Source organism: Tamandua tetradactyla, chromosome 25 (genome assembly GCF_023851605.1).
Source record: "Tamandua tetradactyla isolate mTamTet1 chromosome 25, mTamTet1.pri, whole genome shotgun sequence".
In the NCBI taxonomy this organism is placed as follows: domain Eukaryota; kingdom Metazoa; phylum Chordata; class Mammalia; order Pilosa; family Myrmecophagidae; genus Tamandua; species Tamandua tetradactyla.
The window spans coordinates 29,900,809-29,922,159 of record NC_135351.1 but is presented as its reverse complement, the minus strand read 5'-3'; the positions used below and the strand labels follow the sequence as shown (position 1 = coordinate 29,922,159).

At 38.5% G+C, this 21,351-nt stretch overlaps 1 long non-coding RNA gene and 1 other non-coding gene across 2 annotated transcripts; one reads left to right on the top strand and one right to left on the bottom strand.

Moving 5' to 3' along the window:
- On the top strand, positions 1 to 6,300 carry LOC143668850 (uncharacterized). The gene is made up of 3 exons (XR_013168586.1): positions 1 to 226; positions 1,881 to 1,985; positions 6,196 to 6,300. It is a non-coding gene; the product is annotated as an uncharacterized LOC143668850 (long non-coding RNA).
- Positions 6,301 to 7,996: 1,696 nt separating this feature from the next.
- TRNAS-GCU (transfer RNA serine (anticodon GCU)) lies at positions 7,997 to 8,078 on the bottom strand. The gene has a single exon. It is a non-coding gene; the product is annotated as a tRNA-Ser (tRNA).
- Positions 8,079 to 21,351: the final 13,273 nt, after the last annotated feature.

The following is a 21,351-nucleotide window of genomic DNA, read 5'->3' as shown; positions in this document are numbered from 1 at the left end:
GGATCTATCCTGCTGCCCCTAGCACTTAAAAGTCATAGTATCTTCCATACCCCTCTACCTAATGCTTTTATGTTTCCCTTGTCACAGGTGTGCCCCAAAAGCTATAGCTCCTGCCCTTGGCTCCTACTCTTAAAACCGACAAGGAAAGGATGCTATATTCGTGTACAAAAAATTAAAGAACACCTGAGAAAGAATGTGGGAAAATCAGAGAAATGACTGGGAAGATGTGAGTAGGAACCGATTTTGTGTTAAGGATATAATGGAGCATACTACATCCTTCACTCTTCACCAGAGTGATATCGGATAGAACTGAGCAGAGTGATCCAATAAGACAAAACCCCAAGATGCTCTAGTTGTAATGGACCCAAAGTTCTCCTCTAAGAGCCAGACTGATGTGCCTTACTCTAGTCTCAAGGGCTGTAAATTGCTCTCTTTAGCACCAGATGAAACTGGAAGCTTTCAAATGCTTTAACTGCAGTCCACTAAAAGATTACTTTTTACATTGTTGACCTAGTAGATTTATGTGTGTGTAGATGAAATTAAATTGTTTTCACAAGTAATTCTTACTCACATAATGTACAGTGAAAGTAGATTGTTTTTACTCTATCCTTCCCTTTACACAAAATATACTATTAAAGGATCTCAAAGAATCACCTCAGAGATTACTTAAGTGTTACTTTAGCAAGGGAAAGCTCAGCTCTGGCAGATGTCACATTTACCAAGTGGTCAAATAGAGCATGACCACAAACTGGCAGTGTCCAGCTCTTGCTGTGATGCAATGGAAAGCACATAACATCACCGGTGTAGTGTTCATATCACAGACCCTTGAAACAGACAAATGCAGACTGTAGGGTGCTCATCAAGGCACCTGGCTTGAACTCATCAAAAAGTATCAAGGTCACAAAAGATGAAAGAACAATAGGGAGACTGTTTTAGATTAAAGAATGAAAGACCTGATAAATAATGCAATACATTATCCCTGATTTGTTCCTGGCAAAAAAAAAAAAAACTTCAGGGACAATTTGGAAATGAATATAAGCTGTGTATTAGATAATATTGTTGTATATGCTACATTTCTTGGGTACGAGGAACTCAAGTACTTAGAGATGAAGTATCATAAGATGAGCAGTTTATGTTTAAATGATTAAGGAAAAAAATATCTAAGAGGAAGAAGGAAAGCAAATATTGCCAAATGTCTGCAATAATGCATCTAGGTAAAAGACTATGGGTATTCAATGAACTCTCCATCTTTCTACAGTTTTAATATTTGCAAAACAAAAAGTTTGGGAAACTCTGGGTAGAAAGCACTTTTTCTGAGATTTAGTCCTAAATACAAAAAATCACTACCAAATTAAAGAAAAAAAGTTTTACAAAAAATAATAATCAAGACTGATTACCAGTGGAAAACTCTTAGAGACATATCTCTGTTTATAAATACTAATTGTGTGAACCTAAATAGAAGAGTAGTATTTACTTAAAGTATTATCATTTTGGCAATTTTCCATATATTGTTTGTATCTTGACAGCTATACTGGCAACACTTGGAGGATACATAGAGTGTTTTATTGTTGTTTTTAATTCCCAAAACTTGTAACAGTTTTCTGTAAGCATAATAAGTGTGGAAGGACAACAATTGCTAAATGGATAAAGAAAATAATAACTACAATTTACCAAGTACATATTATTTCCAGATGAGAACATTTTACACAGATTAGCTCTTTTGGTCTTCATGAAATCCCTAGCATTTAAGTAAAATGTGCTCACTTTACAGAGGAACTGTGGCCCAAGTTACCTGGTTAGTAAGAAGCAGGGCTGGTATATTAACCTAGGTGTACATGATTCCAATCTGTGCTAACCTTGACCTATTCTACTACCTTAAGAACGTAAAGTTTACAGATTCTGCTGAAATATGTGGACATGAAGCATTACTAGTGGAGCTGGAGTCCTTAACCAAAGTACAGATGGGACCAATGCCATCACCCCAGGTATATTACAAGATGTTTCTCATCTAGGGTACATTCTAAGAGCAATGTCTTTTTCACAAACCATTTATTTCAGCAACTTCAGTGCACCTACTCAAATGTGATGACACTAACTTACAAGTACTAAAAAATGTGTCCTCTTAAAATGTTTTCTTTATGTCATGAGAATACACTGAAGCATGTATTTTTCTTAGCATATATTTCAATAAAGACTATACCTAGGTTGTAGTATATTATAATAGACAAAATCCAAGGAAAAAAACAACTATTCTTGTAAGTTACCACAAGAGAGCAAACATACAAACACTAAATGCTGAAGCACTTTAATCAAATAGAATCATCAAAGCTTTCAGGTAGAAAACAGCTAATAGTCAACAAATATTTTAGGGGCTGAAGTTGCAGCAGTGAGAAAAATAGATGGTTCTTATGCTCAAGAAATTTCAATTCTATTGATGGTAAGAATACACTGAAGAGATATTTAAATATAAGTTTTAGTACTCATAAACTCTATAATGAAATTGAAGTTATTTTAGCTATAGTAATCAGAATAGGCCTTTGTTCTTTTTTTAGAATTTATTTATCCACATACTCCTAGGTTAATTTTTCAAACTGCTTTCTGGAAGAAGAATTTATTTAGCAGAAAATTCACTCATTTTAAGGGACAACTCAACTCTACATTCTGCCATGCCTATTTTAAATGCTTTTAAAAAGATGTAGCTTCTTCCTGGGTACTGCTTGCCAGCTCCACTGTTTCCTCCTTCCTCAGTCCTAATAACATTCTCAATTTATTACTTTTCTCCCTCATTCAATGGGTTTTTCTAAATTTACCATTTATGGAGCTATTTAAAGGAAATAGTATTGTTTTATATGATTTAAAACATTACATGAATGATGTCTTGCTTTAAGCAATTCAGATTTCTGGCTAAAGATTTTTTCCCTGAAATTATTAACCTATCATTCACCATGCTTGCTTATTTTTAATCCTAACTACTTTGGTGTTTGTGTCCTTAAAAAGTAGATATTCTCTTACAAAATCATGGTACATTAATCTGGAAATTAACGTTGATACAACACTATGATACAATACTATAGAACATATATAGATTTCTACAATTGTCATAATGATGTCATGGCCTAAGAACTTTAAATTGTAAGTTAATAAGTCCCCATCGTAAAAGCCAACCCATTTCTGATATATTGCATTCCGGCAGCTTCGGCAAACCGAAACACCATCCATCTGAATGCAAAGCCTATCTTTTAAAATTGTTTAATACAACATTTCCAAAACACAGTATAGGAGAGTAGTCACCCCTCCCTCCTCTGACAGTGCTCATATTACCCAGTCGGGGAAGACAGGCCACTTGTGACGAGATGAGAACATTGTGGGGGCCAGGGGCCATGGGGTAAATGGGCACAGGAAAAAAAAATCAGGAAAGTATTTGAAAAGGGCATTCAGAATCCTGAGTGTATTGAGGGCATTTCTTTTTTTGTTAACAGATTCCAGGACTCTGACTAAATATTCAATCATTTCTTATCCTAACCCAGTTTATATCTACTGCAGTACTTGCTATTAAAACCTATAGTTTAGTTCACTATGTGCTAGGCATTTTGGATCATGTACTGTTTTTTTTAACCTCATGGTGCAGGCTGTAGTCTCCCCATTTGACAGGGGAGGGAACAGAGACTGAAAGCCAGTAACCAATTTCCCTAACATTTTGAGGCTACTTGGTTCCAAATTTGTGTTCAAGCCTAGATTTGGGCAGTTCATGCTGTCAGAGGTAAGGCAAGGGCAAATTTAAGGGGAGTTTTTAATGTACAGTAGGAGGAGGGGGAGGAGGCTTGTAGAAAGGTGTTTTAGGTTCATAGAGCATACCTGGGGATTAGATCAGACATTTGTGTTTCTTTTGTTTTGAAGAAATTGTGGATAGCTTTAGAGAAGGGGTGAGAAATGAGAGTGGAGAGGTTAGTTGTAAAAGAGTAAAGTCCTATCAGGGCCTGAAAGAGTGAAAATCAGATTGGACTGATAAAGATAAAAACAGTCCTGCTGTTAATATGGTTGAGAGTAAAGGACGCAGGTAAAGCTGCTGCAAAGTTAAGAAGAAATATGTTTGAATGATTACTTCTTTTTTTCCCCAATGATGCCCTAACTCGCTTTGCTACAGTGGCCATAATTGGGAATTCCTTATTCATAAATTGCCACATTTCATGATAGTTCCCTATCTCTAGTCAAACCTTGCTTCTTGCAATAAATCTAGAACCAATCCCTGTTTCCCTTGGAACTTTCTTAGGATGCCACAGTGGGAAAATAGCAGGATAAAATAGGACAGTTTGAAGTCCTTGGTTTCCTATTCAGTGCAGAAAGACTTAGCAGACAACTGCAAGTCCCTGGTTTCTTATCCAGTTCTTAAAAGCGTTAATGGACAACTGCAAGTCCCTCGTTTCTTATCTAGCTCCAAAAGAACTAATGCAAACTGCAAACTTCCTGGGACAAAATTTTCCCCTAAAGCCATGAAATCTTCCCAAAGCATTGCAACCTCCTAAAACCATAAAAGCCTGTAAAATCATGGACCTGAAGCAAGCTCTTAGATAGTAACAGAAAGCCTAGAGTTGTGAAGATAGGAAAACATCTGCTCAAAGACAAATTTTGGATCTGTGCGCGGCTGGCCACTAGCCTCAACAGTTGCCTCTTCCTGAAACAATGCTAGCCCTGTAAGCACCCGGTTAATACAAACCAGGCAGATTCCTATGGAAAACTGCCACCAGTAAAGCTTTCCTATAAAACAAACTAACCCACTCCACTTAGTGCGTGTTTCTCCCTTCAACACGTCCATGTTATCTCTTTAACGTGTACTCTCTTTCTCTTTAATAAACTTTACTGCTTATTCCTACAGGTCCTCTCCTTTGTCTAAACTCTTTTAGCAGCGGGACCCCTGAACCTGGAAAGGGGCTCAGCTAGCACCATGGCCAGCAGAGCAGCAGTTACAGGAACTCGGACCTCCCCCTGTAGAGTAGAATTCCACTGTTCCCCTAGATTGCTCTCTCTTGCTCAATGGAATCAATAGATTTGATGTTTACACAACAGGCTTGCTCCCGGCAGCCTTTGATTGAGTAGGTTTTAACAGCTGGATTCCTACTGAGAAGAGCTATCCAGTTTGACCTGAAAAACTATCCAGTTTTTCCTAGTTGAGGACTAGGAAAACCCACTGAAGACTTGTAAGCCTTGAATTCATAGAGTCAGTTTGTGATTTTGAAAGATGACTCTCAAAATATTAAGGTGTATGTATCAAAGACTGTAAAAACTGGAAGCGTGAAGCAAATGAGGAAATTGTCATACTAATCAAAAGGTATATTGGTGCCTACCCATGCAAAAAAAAGGTATATTGAACAAAAAGAAGGGGCACCATGAAAAATGAAAAGTGGATGACTTGAGAAAGGTTGAAGAAGTTGAAGCGACAGGATTTGATGGGTGTTTCTATGTGGGATGTAGAGAAGATAGAGGAGTTGAGGATGAATGTCAGGTTTTTAAAATTACCTGATGGGAATATCATAGACAGAAGTAGAAAACCCAGGAAGAAATTTAGGTGGGGGGATTTTTAGTTCAATTTAGCCCATGTGAGACTGAAAATATCCAGACAGTAAGGAGTTGAACAAGCAGGTTGATTTTGCTCATATGGAGCTCAGAAAAAGAAATATGGGTTGCAAATTTAGATGTTTGTATCTTCATCTCATCGATATATTTAAGGCCGCATAGAATCAGCCACAATTTTGTCTTTGGACAAAAGTCTGCTGCATTATGTATATCATGACTCCTCGTTCACTGTTCACTGTTCCTTATTGATGAGAAAAGAAGAATGATATGAAATATTCTTTGCAGAGTACATATCATCTTTACTGGGTGCTATTTTCAGAAAGTATTTGCTTGATCCAAAGTTTTTCTGCCCATGAAGTACGAAGTGTTTTGAACTTCATCAAGGGAACAATCATTTTCTTTCTGACTGGTCCTGGCATTGTGGGGAATGCCTTTGTTTTCGTGAATTATGTGTACATTTTCTTTTGGGGCACTGAGAAGAAACCTATACACTTTATTCTCATCCGCTTGACTATTACAAATATTATGACACCATTTTCCAAAGGAGTGCCAAAGATAATGGCAGTTTTTGGTTTGAGAAACTTGTTATAGAAGATATTCACTGTAAAATTGTTGCCTCTCTAGGGAAGGTGGCTTCACTCTGTGCCAGCAGTCTCCTCGCTGTGGCCCAAGCTGTCATCATCAGGCACAGAACTTCCACATGGCTGAGGGGAAGCCAAGAAACGCATGGTATGTCCTTTCCTTTTATCTCTTTTTTTTTTTTTTGATTCTCAGTTCCTCGATAAGTGTAAACTTACTGAATAGTATCACAAATATCCAAATGAACAGATCACAAATTAGTAAAAGTGATAACTACTGTTATTTTCTGCAAGAAAAAAAGAAAATAAGATGGATTTTCCTTACTCTCAACAAGACAGCCTGTTTCAGTGTCCCAGGGCCTAGGCCAGTGGCTTCATGACGTTTACTCTCCATAGTCACCACAAGCGTGCCCTCTGCCTTCAAAATTCCAAGTTTCTCTTCAAAACTTCCCCAGAGGGTGAGAATGGGGTGGGGAGAACGTTTCACAACATGGGGGCCAATCAGGCGAATTTCCTTATTTCTGTTTTGTGTATGAGGAACCCTAAAACAGCCAGTTGAGGCTCTCTAATTGTGGTAGATTCAGGTGTCAACTTGGCTAGGTGAAGGCGCCTAGTTCTGTTGCTGTGGATGTGAGCCAATGGCATGCGAACCTCATCTGTTGCTGATGATATCTGCAGTCGGCTAGGAGGGTTCCTGCTGCAATAAATGATGTTTGATTTCATTGGCTGGTGCTCAGATGAGAGAGCTGAAGGTAGCACAGCCAAAGTAGCTCAGCTTACCTCATCTCAGTACTTGCAGCTCAGCCCAGGCCTTCAGAACTGTAGAAAGGATAATAAGTTTAGAGCAGAAGACAATGTATTTGGAACACAATATTTGGGGGAAAAATAACTGCAATCATCCTCCTAACTCCATAAATCTCAAACGTCTATAAATACATAATCTACATTCTATTATTGTGTAAATATAAAATACTTAATTGCAAAACCAGATTGCCCATCAATGCTGAAGAATCTGGATTACTCAAGCATTAGTGGTGATGTTATAAAAAGAAACAAATTTCAAACAAAATTGGGCCATTGCTAAAAAGACCCATAAAGAAATCAAAGCCTCTGACCAGTTAATTCTTCTAAAAACCAAATTTTAAAGACAGATAAATGGCTACAGTAGGATATAGAATACTATATCCTATATCCATTTACTGTTGTACAGCTATTTTAATGATCATGAAAAAGACTGATTTTAACTGAAAAAGGAGCAATTTTGTTTTTTCCTGCTTGTTATGCAGGTACATAAATAATGCATGGATGTTGTCATTTGATAAGAACAAAAAATTTGGAGGGTGCTGTGGTTATTGCTTGAAAGTAACATGGCCCAATTTTGTAAATTACTATTTAAATTCCTGTGTCCATGGTACCATTAATTTGTTTATTTCCAGTAGATTTGTTCTTGGGTATCTCACTATCGGAATTCTGTGTGACTTTTTTGTGTGTCCTGCCAATCTCACATCCTTCATACGATTTCGTCTTTTCACAATAGTAAGCTGGAGAGATCAGACACTGTATCCCCTTTTTGTTAACTGCTTTGGACTTTGTTCTCTCTCAGTCACTCTCCTTCCCTCACCCTATTCGCTGTTCCCTTCCACTTCTCTCTTCTCCGGCAATGGAACTTCAGACAAAGGAGCGGAAAAGGTATAGCCCTCAGGGTTACTGTGGAGCAGGGGGAGTTAGGTTAAGGACCAGTGGGCGAGAAGGCCCCTGGCAACGTTTCTGAGTCAGAGCATAGTGGATGTCCCAAACTGGGAAGAGCAGGTGGAGACTTCCAACTTTGCCGGCTAAAAGCATCACACCGACGAAGGTGGGATTCGAACCCACGCGTGCATAGCACAATGGATTAGCAGTCCATCGCCTTAACCACTCGGCCACCTCGTCGTGACGAAAGCTCAACCTTAAGGGTTTCTTTCCCAGGTTTTATTTTCAGCAATTTACCCGTCTCGGCTTAAAAGATACTTGGACAGTGAGAGACATCTGGGAGCTCCGTGACGTCTAGCTTCCACATGAACCGATAAGAACCCGAATGGAAACGCTACAAGGAAAGGAACAACAATCACCACCCTCAACGGACCTATCCCTCTCGGAGCTCAGAGTTGAGATGAGACGAACACAGGCGTAGCGCCCTCTCTCGGGCTGGCGCGCGCGGGAGCCAGGGGCGGGCCCGCGTGAAGCCGGGGCGGGGAGGCGTGGCCGGGCCAGGAAGGCGGGGCGGTGAGGCGCCCTCTCCTGGGCGCCGAGGGCAGAGGTTCACACTGGGGGTCTGGATTTGAACTCGTAATTCGTGGTTATAAAACAGTCTGGAAAATTAGGTGCTGGAGCCGAATAGGGCAACGCTCAGTTTCTACCAGGTGTTATTGGCATTTCAATACCACAGGGTGAAATTTCGTAAAGAAGAATCCTTAATTCCTAAGGCTCTCATCCCGTGCTGGTGAGCCACAAATTCTAATTTTGTTCCCCCCAGATGTCTTTACTGGGGTGGAAAGAGTGCCAAACTTTCATTCGATTTTCCAAGGGATCTGGTGCTGAAAACGTTAAAAACTAAACAAAAAATCCTCACCCCCTAAGGAGAAAATGATTCAAGGAAAGGGAGGAAATAAGATTTTTTCAGCTTCATTTCATTGTTTCATAGACTGAATAACATGCACATATGAATAAATATGAATAGGGATTAATTCTGCCTGACCAGAGTGAATCACAAGTGTCTGGGTAAAGAAGGTAATATTGAAGGCCAGTCTTGCCAATGGTGGGGAAGTCACCGACGGTCCTGCCACACACACCCCCCCCCCCCCACCTTTCACCTTCCCCCTTCCTTTTCTACTGTGTGCAGGCATTTCGAAGTTTCCATCCCTTAACCTAGGGAGACCTTAGGTCTCAGGTTTTAATGGCATGACCTGATCCTACCTTGAACCCCAACCCAGGAACTAGCAGTTCCAGATGCTCATCAGGGCAGGAACTCGAGGTAGCAGAGCCTCATCTGCCGGGAGTATAAATACCCGCTCGGGGCGGTACAGGGTCTCTCATCTCTGAGTGGAAAAGGGCAGCGGGATCTACCATCCACCCCCCATCCCCCCACTACCGGCCATCATGGGATTTCTTCCCCTGCTCCTGGGGATCCTTGGTGCTGTGTGAGTAATAAAGCAGTTATTTGCTGAAAGTTTCTGTTGTGCCTGAGCCTGTGTTCCCTGGAGACACGGTGTGTAGCAACTCCTCCATGGAAGAGCAAGTTTTCTAGAGGTGACAGAAGGGAGAGGTGTCCCAGCGAGGAGGCAGGAGTGGACATCATCACTGAAAGCCCATCTCCCCAGTTCCACTTCCAAAGTCCAGTATTTGGCTCAAGGATAATTCTTTTTTTTTTTTTTTAAACATAACAACATACAAACCTGAACTTTCTGATCATATGGTCATTCCATTCTTGGTATATAATCAATAACTCACAATATCATCGCATAGTTGTGTATTCATCATCATGATCATTTTTTAGAACATTTGCATCAATTCAGAAAAAGAAATAAAAAGAAAAAAATTCATACATACCATACACCTTACCCCTCCCTTTCATTGATCACTAGCATTTCAATCTACTAAATTTATTTGAGCTTTTGTTCCTCCTATTATTTATTTATTTTTAATCCATATGTTTTACTCATCTATCCATAAGGAAGATAAAAGGAGCATCAGACACAAGGTTTTCACAATCACAGTCACACTGCAAAAGCTCTATCATTATACAATCATCTTCAAGAAACATGGCTACTGGAACACAGCTCTACATTTTCAGGCACTTACCTCCAGCCTCTCTATTATACCTTAACTAAAAAGGTGATATCTATATAATGCATAAGAATAACCTCCAGGATAACTTCTTGACTCTGAAATTTCTCAGCCATTGACACTTTATTTTGTCTCATTTCTCTCTTTCTCCTTTTGGTCGAGAAGGTTTTCTCAGTCCCTTGATGCTGAGTCCCAGCTCATTCCAGGATTTCTGTCCCACGTTGCCAGGAAGGTTTAAACCCCTGGGAGTCATGTCCCATGTAGAGAGGGGTAGAGCACTGAGTCTGGCTCTCTTGTTGGCTGAGAGAGAGAGGCCACATTTGAGCAATAAAAGAGGTTCTGTAGGACTGACTCTTAGGCTTAATTTTAAGTAGGCTTAACCTATCCTTTGCAGGGATAAGTTTCATATGAACAAACCCCAAGATTGAGGGCTAGGCCTATAACTTTGGTTGTCCCCACTGCTTGTAAGAATATTAGGAATTCTTCACATGGGGAAGTTGAATTTTCCCCTTTCTCACCATTCCCTCAAGTGGACTTTGCAAATACTTTTTTATTCACTGTTCAAAACACTCTGGGATTTATCAGGACATCACTCTGGACAAACCTACAAAATCTCATGCCCTACTCAAGGTTCCATGAACTTATGGTGTTCAGATAATTCATTTTTAATTAAAAAAAATTCTTACGAATTATTTCAAAGTTAGAGAAAAGTTGCAAGAATATATATTTATAGCACAAAGAATATGCCTGAATCGCATATTGTTAATATTTTACCCTATTTTATTTTCCATTTACTATTTCTCTATACATATTTTTAATTTTGCATTTACATCTGTAAATGTAAATATAAGTATTTCTCTATATATATCTTTATCTCTGCATATGTGTATGTGTTGTATACACATTTATCTCTCATTTTCTTTCTACATATATATAAATTCATACATATATGTATGTATATACATACATACATACACATATATACACACAGAGCAGTAGTATCTTACTCTCCAGTGGTTCAGAAAAAAATATATCTGCCTTTATATAGAGAGAGTGATACACAGCTTTAAGAGCTCCTGCATTGGAAAGTACATTAAATTGTTTTCTATAGTTCATCTCTCCTCTAGATGTAAGTTTCTTGAAAGGTTAACAGTCCTGAGCTTCACAGTTAAATGTGAGTGTCTAGAGTTAGAATAGTGTTATTCTTGGCTACTGCCTTTTTAGACATTGAGGACATGGAGGGTTAAAGCTTTCCTCTAGCTTCCTGCTCTTTTATGGTTAAATTGAAAGAGAAGCTATTAGGGCTGGGGTGGGGGTAGGGAATGGGGAGTTAATGGTTACATTGTACAGAGTTTCTATTTCTATTGATAGAAAAGTTTTGGTCATGGATGCTGGTGATGGTAGTAGGACATTATGAATGTAGTTAATAGCAATGAAACACATATTTAAATTTGGTTAAAAGGGGAAATTTTGTGTTATATATATGTTACTAGGATATATATATACATATATAATAAATTTCATAAGGCTGTACAATACAAAGACTAAACTCCGAGGTAAATCATGGACTATAATTAATAGTCCAATTATAAAAGTGTTCTTTCATGAATTGCAACAAATGTATCCCACTCATGCAAGACGTTAATAATAGAGCTGCATATAGGACCTCTGCATTTTATGCGTGATTTTTCTGCAAATCTACAACTGCTGTAATAAAAAAAATCTACACAAGAAGAAAGAAACTAAAAAGTCCTATTTCATCTAAACAAATTGAATCCCTAAGTAAAAACCTTCTCGAAAACTTCAGGCTCAGATGGCTTCACTGGTGAATTCTACCAAACATTTAAGGAAAAGTAATATCATCATTATATAAAATATTTAGAGAATAGAAGAAGAAAAGACAATTACCAAATCACTTTTTGAGGCCAGCATTACTTGGATATCCAAAACTGACAGAGAGCTTACAAGGAAAGAATATTTCACACTGATATGGCATACACACACACAATATATATATATATGTAAATATCCTTTTAAAAAGTTAAATAAAATATAGCTATATATTAAAAGGAAACAGCATGACTCTGTGAGCTTATCCCAGGAATGCAAAGCTGATTTAACTTTTGATAATTAGTCAATGTAATTCTAATTCACTATATTAGCAAAAGAGAAAAGCACATATAAATAAATGCAGAGAATCCCTACAATTCAAAGCCCATTTATCATGAAAACTCATCAGCAAACTAGGAAGAGATGGAACCTTCCTCAATTTAACAAAAGACATCTGAAAAACTCCAGATGGTGAGCTAAGAAGACTTCATTTCAGATGAAATTAAATGTGCCTTTGCTTCCTGCCTCTCATCCCCTAAAAAAGAGAACAGATTAGTCTCCAAACACATCAAATGCAAACTTGTGTTGTTGCCATTTTATGGCAGATCTTAAATTAGGGGACAAATCTTAAACTGGAGGAGTAGGCAGTGACAGCTGGGGCTGGCACTCCATCAACTTTCAGGCCTTTTTACACACTTATCTTACTCAAGATCTCAAAGTATCAGGCACGGAAAGCTCCCAAGAAAATGATCCCTGTGACAGAGACCTTCCAAGTTCTTGTTTTGGAGAGAACTCATGTTCAGATCTCAAGAAATAAAATATAAATGGGACAAATGTACTCGCTACCGCAGCTGTTGCTCCATACAGCTCTGGGATGGTCATTCTGACAGGGTGAGGAAGCCCAGAAATACTTGTAACTTCTATATTCTCAAAGCTCATTGCAGAATCTTAGACCAAGCTGTCACAATTTCAGTTGTACCAGGAAGAGGGGATTCTCTGCAGAGTGCCAGTCCCTGTGGCCCTATTTTGCTCTCTCTCTACACCTACATAGTGGGATAATTAGTTTGTTCAAGAAATTTTCACAATATTAATTACTGTCTATTTATAATGATGAAAAAGGTATGGTGAGACTATGAGCAAATACTTAAAACATAGTATTCTAAATCGTGGTGTCAAAATTTCCTGGGTCTATTATATCCCCATCTTATGTTGTACATGCTTCAAAGCTTTTGAGCATGTTTGGGGTGAACGCCTGGGGAATAATTAGATGCTCTCTTGCTTTATTAAGGTTACCCTTTCCACTCATAGCTATAATTATACCATGATGGCTTTCAAAACTCAGCTTTTGTAGTCTTTGCCTAGCCATATCTTGAGGAGTTTGCATGTTGCCCAGATCTCCAAGCCATTATTAGATGGTACAGTTTATAGCCCCTCAATGCAAATCCCAGCCAAGGCTTGTTTTAACCCATTTATTAAACAATAAAGAAAATTCATGGAGAGGAAGTCATCTACCTTTACAGATCACCCCTATACACACACACACACACACACACACACACACACACACACACACACACGGTAATGCCTCCTTTTTCATCAGTGCCTAATTTTCTGAGCGATTTGTCAAGTCTTTTAAAATATATATATATGTATATATATATTTTTTTAAGCAAAAAGAGCAGCTGAGCTACTCCTATAGCCAGACCAAGTAATTGGCAAGAGGGTGAAGGAATAAATTGCTCAAAATCATGCCCTGGAGAAAGCCCTGGGGCTAAAGTCTATGGGAACTACATTGTCCTTTTCTGAATGAATTCAGGCTGCATCTTCTATTGAACTATTTACATCTCACTGATTTCTCAGACACAGTCCTGACTAGCGGGACATTAATGAGAAGAGAAATTTCCTTTATATTTTCTTCCTTCTCCTCAAATTAAATTCTATAATGTCATAGTCAACTGAACCACCTGTGAATTAGTCCACTTAAATATAATTCAAATATATTTAATACAGTCAGAACTACAATTCACACTGTTTGCAGGATCATTTGCACAGTCTTGGGTTAGGCAGGAAAAGATACAACCTTATGTTTCCATAAATGAGACAACAGATGTCTATCCTAGAGTAGTTCATATTTTAAGAGAGGCTGAAAAAAAGCTAATTACTTTTTTATGTGAAATAAGTTAGATTGAGTTGTTCACATATGAATTGGCTAAATGGTATACTTAAAGTCACAGGTGTAAACCTAGGTCTGAGCTCTTCTGATAAGGAGTCTACTTTTCTCAAACTCCTTTTAAAAATCACATTTCAAAAAAAAATCACATTTCCAATGCATTAATGAACTATCTATGTTTTATTGTAGAAGGTACAGATTGGTGTGGGTTTGGAAAGGAGTCATAAGCAAGGTGAGAATCTAGGGAAATAGAATTCAGAGATAAAAATTATGCCATTTGAAAGGAAGTACGAATTTACATCCACAAACAATTGTGCACAAAATATCTCATTCCTTATTTTCTGCGACGTGCTGTCTGATGATGCTAAGCTTCTATTCTGTCAAGCTGTTCTAAAATTATTTCATCCTTTGGGCTTCCTATCCTACCATAGTCCTGTTAGGTTCTCGCTTCATATATAGGCTAAAGGCATGGGGAACGGATGAATTCTGCTCAGTGTTTGTCCACAGGTTATTGTTTTCCTGATTTCCTTTGGTTCTTGCCCCATGTTCTCCTTTAGCTCCTTGAGCATATTTAGGGTTACTTAAAAAAAAAAACGTCTTTGTATGGTATGTCCCAGGTCTGGTCTCCTCATTGATGATTTCTAATGCTTTAATATTCTCCTTTGCCTGGGCCATCACTTCTTTCTTTGTATGTTTTGCAATCTTTTGAAACCAGGACATTTTGGTATTTTAATGTTTTATCGCTGGAATTTAGACACTTAGGCGATCTGTTCCTTAAGCTTGTGTACAGCTAGAGTTATTACAGAACTTTCCTTGAATGGCAGGAGCTGACAAAAATAAAAAAATAAGAAGGTAAAAGAGAAAACCCCTTTCCCAGTTTTTTCAGAGTGACCTGTGCAACTACTCTCTTTCTGAGCTTATCAATACAATGAGTTTAGAGAATAGCATAGTGGCCTCCCTGATCATTTCTGCATATGTGTCTTACCCTGAGCATGCACATGTGGCCCTAGAAATTCCCCTATTTACATTGATAAGACTGTCCCCTCTTCCCTAAAAAACAATTTCCCCAACATCCCAAGCAATTGCACTATATGTCCTATAGCCAGCACCTCTTGTATTAGGCAGCAACGACTTGACTTTTCTCCCACAGAGCACTTTTGATTGCAGAAATCAAACGGATGCACCCAGACAAAATAAATCTCTTTAAGACAATCAGCCTTTCAAAGAAAACAGTTGCTCAATGAGTTGAGGACATGAGCAGCAGCATCAATAGTCAACTAAAAAATAAGACAAATGACTTTGAGTGGTTTTCTTTGGTTCTTAATAAATGGACAGCTGTTACCATTACTACTAAGTTGTTGTTTATTCAAAGAGAGTCAATATCAAGTTCAAAGTGTTTGAAATATTAGCCTGTGTAGATAGTCTGCATGGAATAACTACAGGTGAGAATAGTTTCAAAACACTTGAGAAAAAAATTAATTTGGTACAATTTGAATTGCAATCTGTAAAGATACAAGTGATGGTTGGAAATATATGCATGGAGCAGTAAAAAGGCTTAGTTGAAGGAATTGACAAAGCTTATGAAAATGTAAGGTGTTTAAGGTCTGTGGTTATTAATCAGGCACTTTATGGAAAATATTTGAATCTGTAATGTGTTCTCAAACCAGCGGTATCAACTGTGAACTTCATTCACTCTTGTGGACTTAAATATTGTGGATTTTGTGAATTCTTTTTCAAAAATAGCAGCTAAATATATTGACTTGGATTTTCTTTCCTACACAACAGTTTGATTACTTAGCAATGGTAAAGGTTCATTTTAATTTTTTGTGTTCAGGGCTGAGATTGAAATTTTTCACAATAAGCGGAACCACTTTCAACTACTATTTTCAAACAGTACATGGCTTTTTGAAATAAGCTCTTATTGCAGATCTGATTATGTTTCTTAATGAATTCAACCTTCTGTCACAGAGTAAAACATACTGCAGTAAAGTCGCTTCAGTCACAGCTAGCATTGTTTGAGTCACAAGTAATGTGAAGCTGCTGTAAACATTTTTAGTGCTATCAAAGTTAACACAAGAAGACCTCCATTCCTACACTGATTTGCAGCAGATATATTTTCCAAGCTCAAACTTCAGTTCCAGTTGAATTTTTCAGATCTTGATACAAGTTAAAAGAAATTTTCACACTTTAAAATCCATCTAATTGTCTAATTGAAGAACATCCACCCAACCTTCATTAAAAGTGATTAATCTGCAATGTAATGGCATGATAAATGTCAAATATGAAGAGAAAAACCTAATAGAATTCTAAAAATGTTTACAAAGTGATGAACATCCTCAATTGAAATGATACGTTCATGAACTGATATAAATATTTTCCAGTACTTACCTGCATGGACCGGTATTTTCAAAGATGAAATATATAAAATCTTATAGATCAACACAAATATTTGCAATTGATTTTGGTGATAGGGAATACTAGTTTTGAACCTCCATGTATTAATTAGGGCACTCAGGGAAACAGAACAGGAAATATCTGGAAATATGAGATTTATAAAAGTATCTCACACAACCATAGGGATGCAAGGGTCCAAAATTTATAGGGCAGGCTGTGAGCTGACAGCTCCGATGAAGGTTTTCAATAAATTCCCCGGGAGAGGCTGGCTGGCTGAAATGAAGGTAAGATTCTCTTTTCTCAGTTCTCTTAAAAAGCCTTCAGATGATTAGATTAAGTGCCACTCATTGTGGAAGACACTCCCCTTGGTCAACTGCAGATATAATCAGCTGTGGATGTAACCAACGTGCTCATGATTTAAGTCCATGAAATGTCCTCACAGCAACAGATAGGCCAAATGCTTGCTTGACCAGACAACCAGGCACTATCACCAGGTCAAGTTGATATATGAACCTAACCATTACACCCCAATTAAGCAAAATATTATCCCCTCCCCCAAAAATCCATTCTTCTCATGATTAGACTTATATTGCAAGAAATTTTACTCACAGTATTATATTTTAAATTTCATCAATCAAAAAATTGTGGATATTTATATTATCTTTTGTCATTTATGTACCTCCCTAATATTTTCATTTTCCCTTCCTGGCTCACGAAATCTAAAATATTTATTTTTTCATCCTTTATAGAAAAAGTTTACCTAGCCCACTTAAGACTTACAACAGAGCTGAAAATCTCAAGAAACACATTCTGTGAGGGCTTCTGGTAGAATTAGTGAGCAGGATCATTCTTACTGCTACCCATTGCTTCCCTGACCTATAGACTCTACTTATTGGAAACACAACACTATATAATGGACATTGATTTGAGATGTATATTGTATCCTGAAGGGCAATATCACATCCTTGCAAGGTTATTATCTCCAAGCTGTTGCCTTATCTCTGCCATTAAGAGGACATGCCAATCCTCTATAAGGCTAAAATTGTGCAATCTGTGGAAGTACCAGTGGATCCCATGGCATGTGACTAGTGCTGTATTTCCATTGCTCTAAAGTGGATTTCTTAGTCTGAGGTGAGATTATGGAGAATCCTATACATATCAGACATTCTGTTGAGTGCTGCTGGTTGAAGCCCTATGGGCAGAAAAGGCAAACAACCCATACCTGGTATACACACTGATCCTACAGAAGGTAGATGGGTCCTATATAATCAACTTGCCATCAAGTGTTTGGTCTTCCTGACATATATTGGAGTTCAGGGTTGATTTCTGTTGCTGGCAAGCAGATATTTAGCAGCAGTGAGAAGAGGTTCATGCTTTCAGGACCTTTCATGGTCTGCATCTCTGCCATCATGGCTACTCCATTCATGTGCAAGCACTGGGGTGGCTGAGAACAGATTCTGGCTAACATCTGTTGGCTCTGGCATCCTTTCTACTTCTTGATACTGTGCCTCTTCTACAGTAAATACTCTCTGCTCTGCACGATTATGTAACACAAAGTTTCATACATTTGATGCTCACTCTGTAGGTCTATCACATGCCTCTGCTCAGACTTCCACGGACCTGACCATCCACTATTTCTCCTTCTAGATTCTTGACCGACAATGCTAAGTAATTTACTACTTGCCAAGAGTCCATGTACATCCTTAGCTAGAGAAAATTTTCCCTCTACACAAAGTGGGATGGCTAGGTGCATCAACGAAATTCTTCCTGAAGAGCCCATGCTTGTTTTCATTATCACTCAAACCAGACCTTTCCATGCCATCTAATGAAAACTTCAGAGCAGTGTCACCAATGGGGAAAATGGTGCCTCCAAAACTTGAAGAGGCCTACCAATCACGGTGCTCCTTTCTTAGTAGTAGGAGTTTCAAGGAACAATGATTTGTCCTTTACTTTAGAGATGTCCCAGAATCTTCTATAATTAGCCCCAGCCTACACAAGAGAGTCACTGCTTTGAGCGTCTCTACCATGACTACACTCCCCTCAGCAATCTGTTTTTATGCCTTGGTAAATGGAATGTCTTCTGGTTCCTCCTAAGTGATATAGACTACTAGTAAGTTTTCTAGTCTCATATGTTACATCTATTCTAACATGCCCACTTCTTTGAATCTTTTTATCTCTTCCTCTACAGACTACCATTTCATTTCTGCTATTCCCACTTCACTTAATATGCGCTTTTACATGTAATAGGTTTGTAATAGCATTCCCAGTAATATATCGGACTGGTGCTAGGGCCCTTGCTAGGGTGTTAAATCTTATGGCATGCAAAATGTCCCTTGCTAAATGAAGTATGGGTTTGCAGAAAAGCAACATGGTAGCGGTAGGGTAAGAAGTTATCTACAAATACCAACAGCAAACTCATGAATAAAAGCTAAATGCTCTCCAGTATTGCAGACCTCAGCTTCTACTATTTCCTCAGGGACCTCTTTATATCAAATGCTCCCTTCCGGAATCTTCACACTCTTTCTACTGGCATTTTTTCCTTTAGCAACATACGCAAATCTCTCCTTCCCTCTGAGTGATATGTTGCATGCTAGAAATAAGTTTTCTTTGCTCATCTTCATGGTCAGCTTTTTGAAAAAAAAACAGATGATACTGTTTGTTTCCCCCTCTTCCCTTTCTACCACACTCCAAAGAAGCTGCTATTATCAACAATGAAACAACCTCTTGACTCCTAAACTCCCCAGATCCCCTTCAGAGCAGTACAGGACAGTGATAACAAGCACAGACTCAGAAGCCGTGACTATCTGGGTTTAAATTCCCACTCTGCCTCTAACCAGCTGCATGACCTTGCCCAAATTATTTAGCATCCCCATACCTCATTTTCCTCATCTATGAAATGGGATTTTTTCTGAGGATTAAATCTCATGAGTTTAATGAGCTATGATTAAATGAGCTAATATGTTGGATGATTAAATGAAATACATGTAAAGTGCTATTAACAGTGCCTGGGACATAGTAAATGCCATGTAAACATTACCCCACATTCTTTGGTGTTTATCTCAGGTGCTCTCTTTGTAAACTGTGACACTGAGACAACCTTTTAATTGAAACTCTCCTTTCTTGGCTGCCATTTTCCACTTTTTGTTTTCCTCATAATTTGCTGGCTGTTTTCTTAATTATCCTGGGTCTCTGCTCACTGTTTGCTTTTCTCCATATTTCAAACTAAAATAAAATGATCTTTCTCAATATTTTAAGCTTGGGAATAAACTATTCCCATACTTAAAACTCCAGGCATGGTTTCCCATTTCCTACAAGATAAAGTCCACTAATTGAAATCACATTCAAGTATCACTGGGACTTACTTCCTGCCTTGTATTTCCATCTGTCAGCCAGTCCTCCCTTCTAATCCTTCAAGCCCCACCCTATGCCTCAGCTTCTCCAGAAAGTCTTTTCTGACCCTTTCACACCAACATCTTAGCTAAGTGCTCCTGCTCTATGCTGTCAAAATATCTTAGGCAACATCTACCTCCATTATACCACGTGTGTGACACCTGCTCTCTCCATACTAGGATGTAAGCCATTAGAGGAATGGGACTGAGACTTACTTGCCTTTTATTCCTAAATAGCCAGTATTGTGCCAGGTAATTGGAGGTGTGCAAAACATGTTTGTTGAATGACTGAAAAAAAATGAATAAAATGAGTACTTTGCTTGGGCCGGTGTCTCCTCAAAAAAAGGGTTCAAGTGTTAAACTCCACACAACTGAGATCTTAAAAATGCAGTGTAGGGACCAGATCCAGTAGGTTTGATTTTAGTCCAGTACTTTTTCACAATACATTTACCACTGCTGAGGCAAATACAATGGTATTGGTTCAAAGCACAGGTTCTGGTATCAGACTGTTCCTATTTCAGCTTCACTAGTTTCAACCACTCTGTGTATCAGTTTACTCCTAGGATAAGAATACACATCTCACATAATTTTTTTTATGATTGGATGAGATAATATATGTGATTAGAACAGTGTCTGATACATACATCACACACACAAAAAACCTATTTCAAATATTAAGACTCTGGATGGAATACTTTGTTTGACCTTATTAGTTTGCATTAAAAATAAACATAGAGGGCAGGCCACGGTGTCTCAGCAGGCAGAGTTCTCGCCTGCCATGAAGCCGAAACCTGGGTTCGATTCCCGGTGCCTGACCATGCAAGAAAACCACCCAACTAAAATAGGATGTAACTATTCTGGGGAAGAATTCCAGAAATAGGAATATATCTTAATCATGAACATGTCACCCAAGTACTTTGCCAGCAATCTAAGTGCTGGCTTTAGTCCTCTGTATGCCTAATATTCATCTCTTCCCTTTGATGTCTGGGAGCTTTTTTTTATCCTTTAAAAATATCCAAAATATACAAAAAAAAAGCACAGACAATAACAGGCATCTATTTAAACACCACTGACAGTATTTTTTTAGGAAGTTAATAAAAATTGGTTTATTTTTTCCATCGCATAAAATTAAGAAGTGATTTAAAGTTTAAGTATTATATGTTATGATTGCTTACAAAGTTCACTTAAATGTATTTTCCAGTCATATTCATGTGTCTGGGAGCTTTTAAAGCCGGGAGAATGAATCTTTATATATAAAATTTCTAATCCCTAAAGGATGCTCCGCCCCATGGTTGATAGCGTCCGCTTAGCTGGATCCAGCACAGACAAACAATCACAAACTGCAGAGCACCCGCCTGAAACCAGGGCGGCCCTTTATCCCGCTGCGGTTGTCTCCACCCACACAAGGCCTCGACTACCCCTTAGAAAGCTTTTCATCCATCGGGTTGGCAACCTCCTCAGTGGCCGGGAGCTTCCGCTGTGCTTTGGGATCCACCAACTCCTGCAGATCCTTCTCCGTCCCGGCTTGAATCTTCTCTTAACAGCCTTGGGGAAGGAGAGCAGAAGCCGGAAACCGCGAAGTAAACAGCAAAGCTGC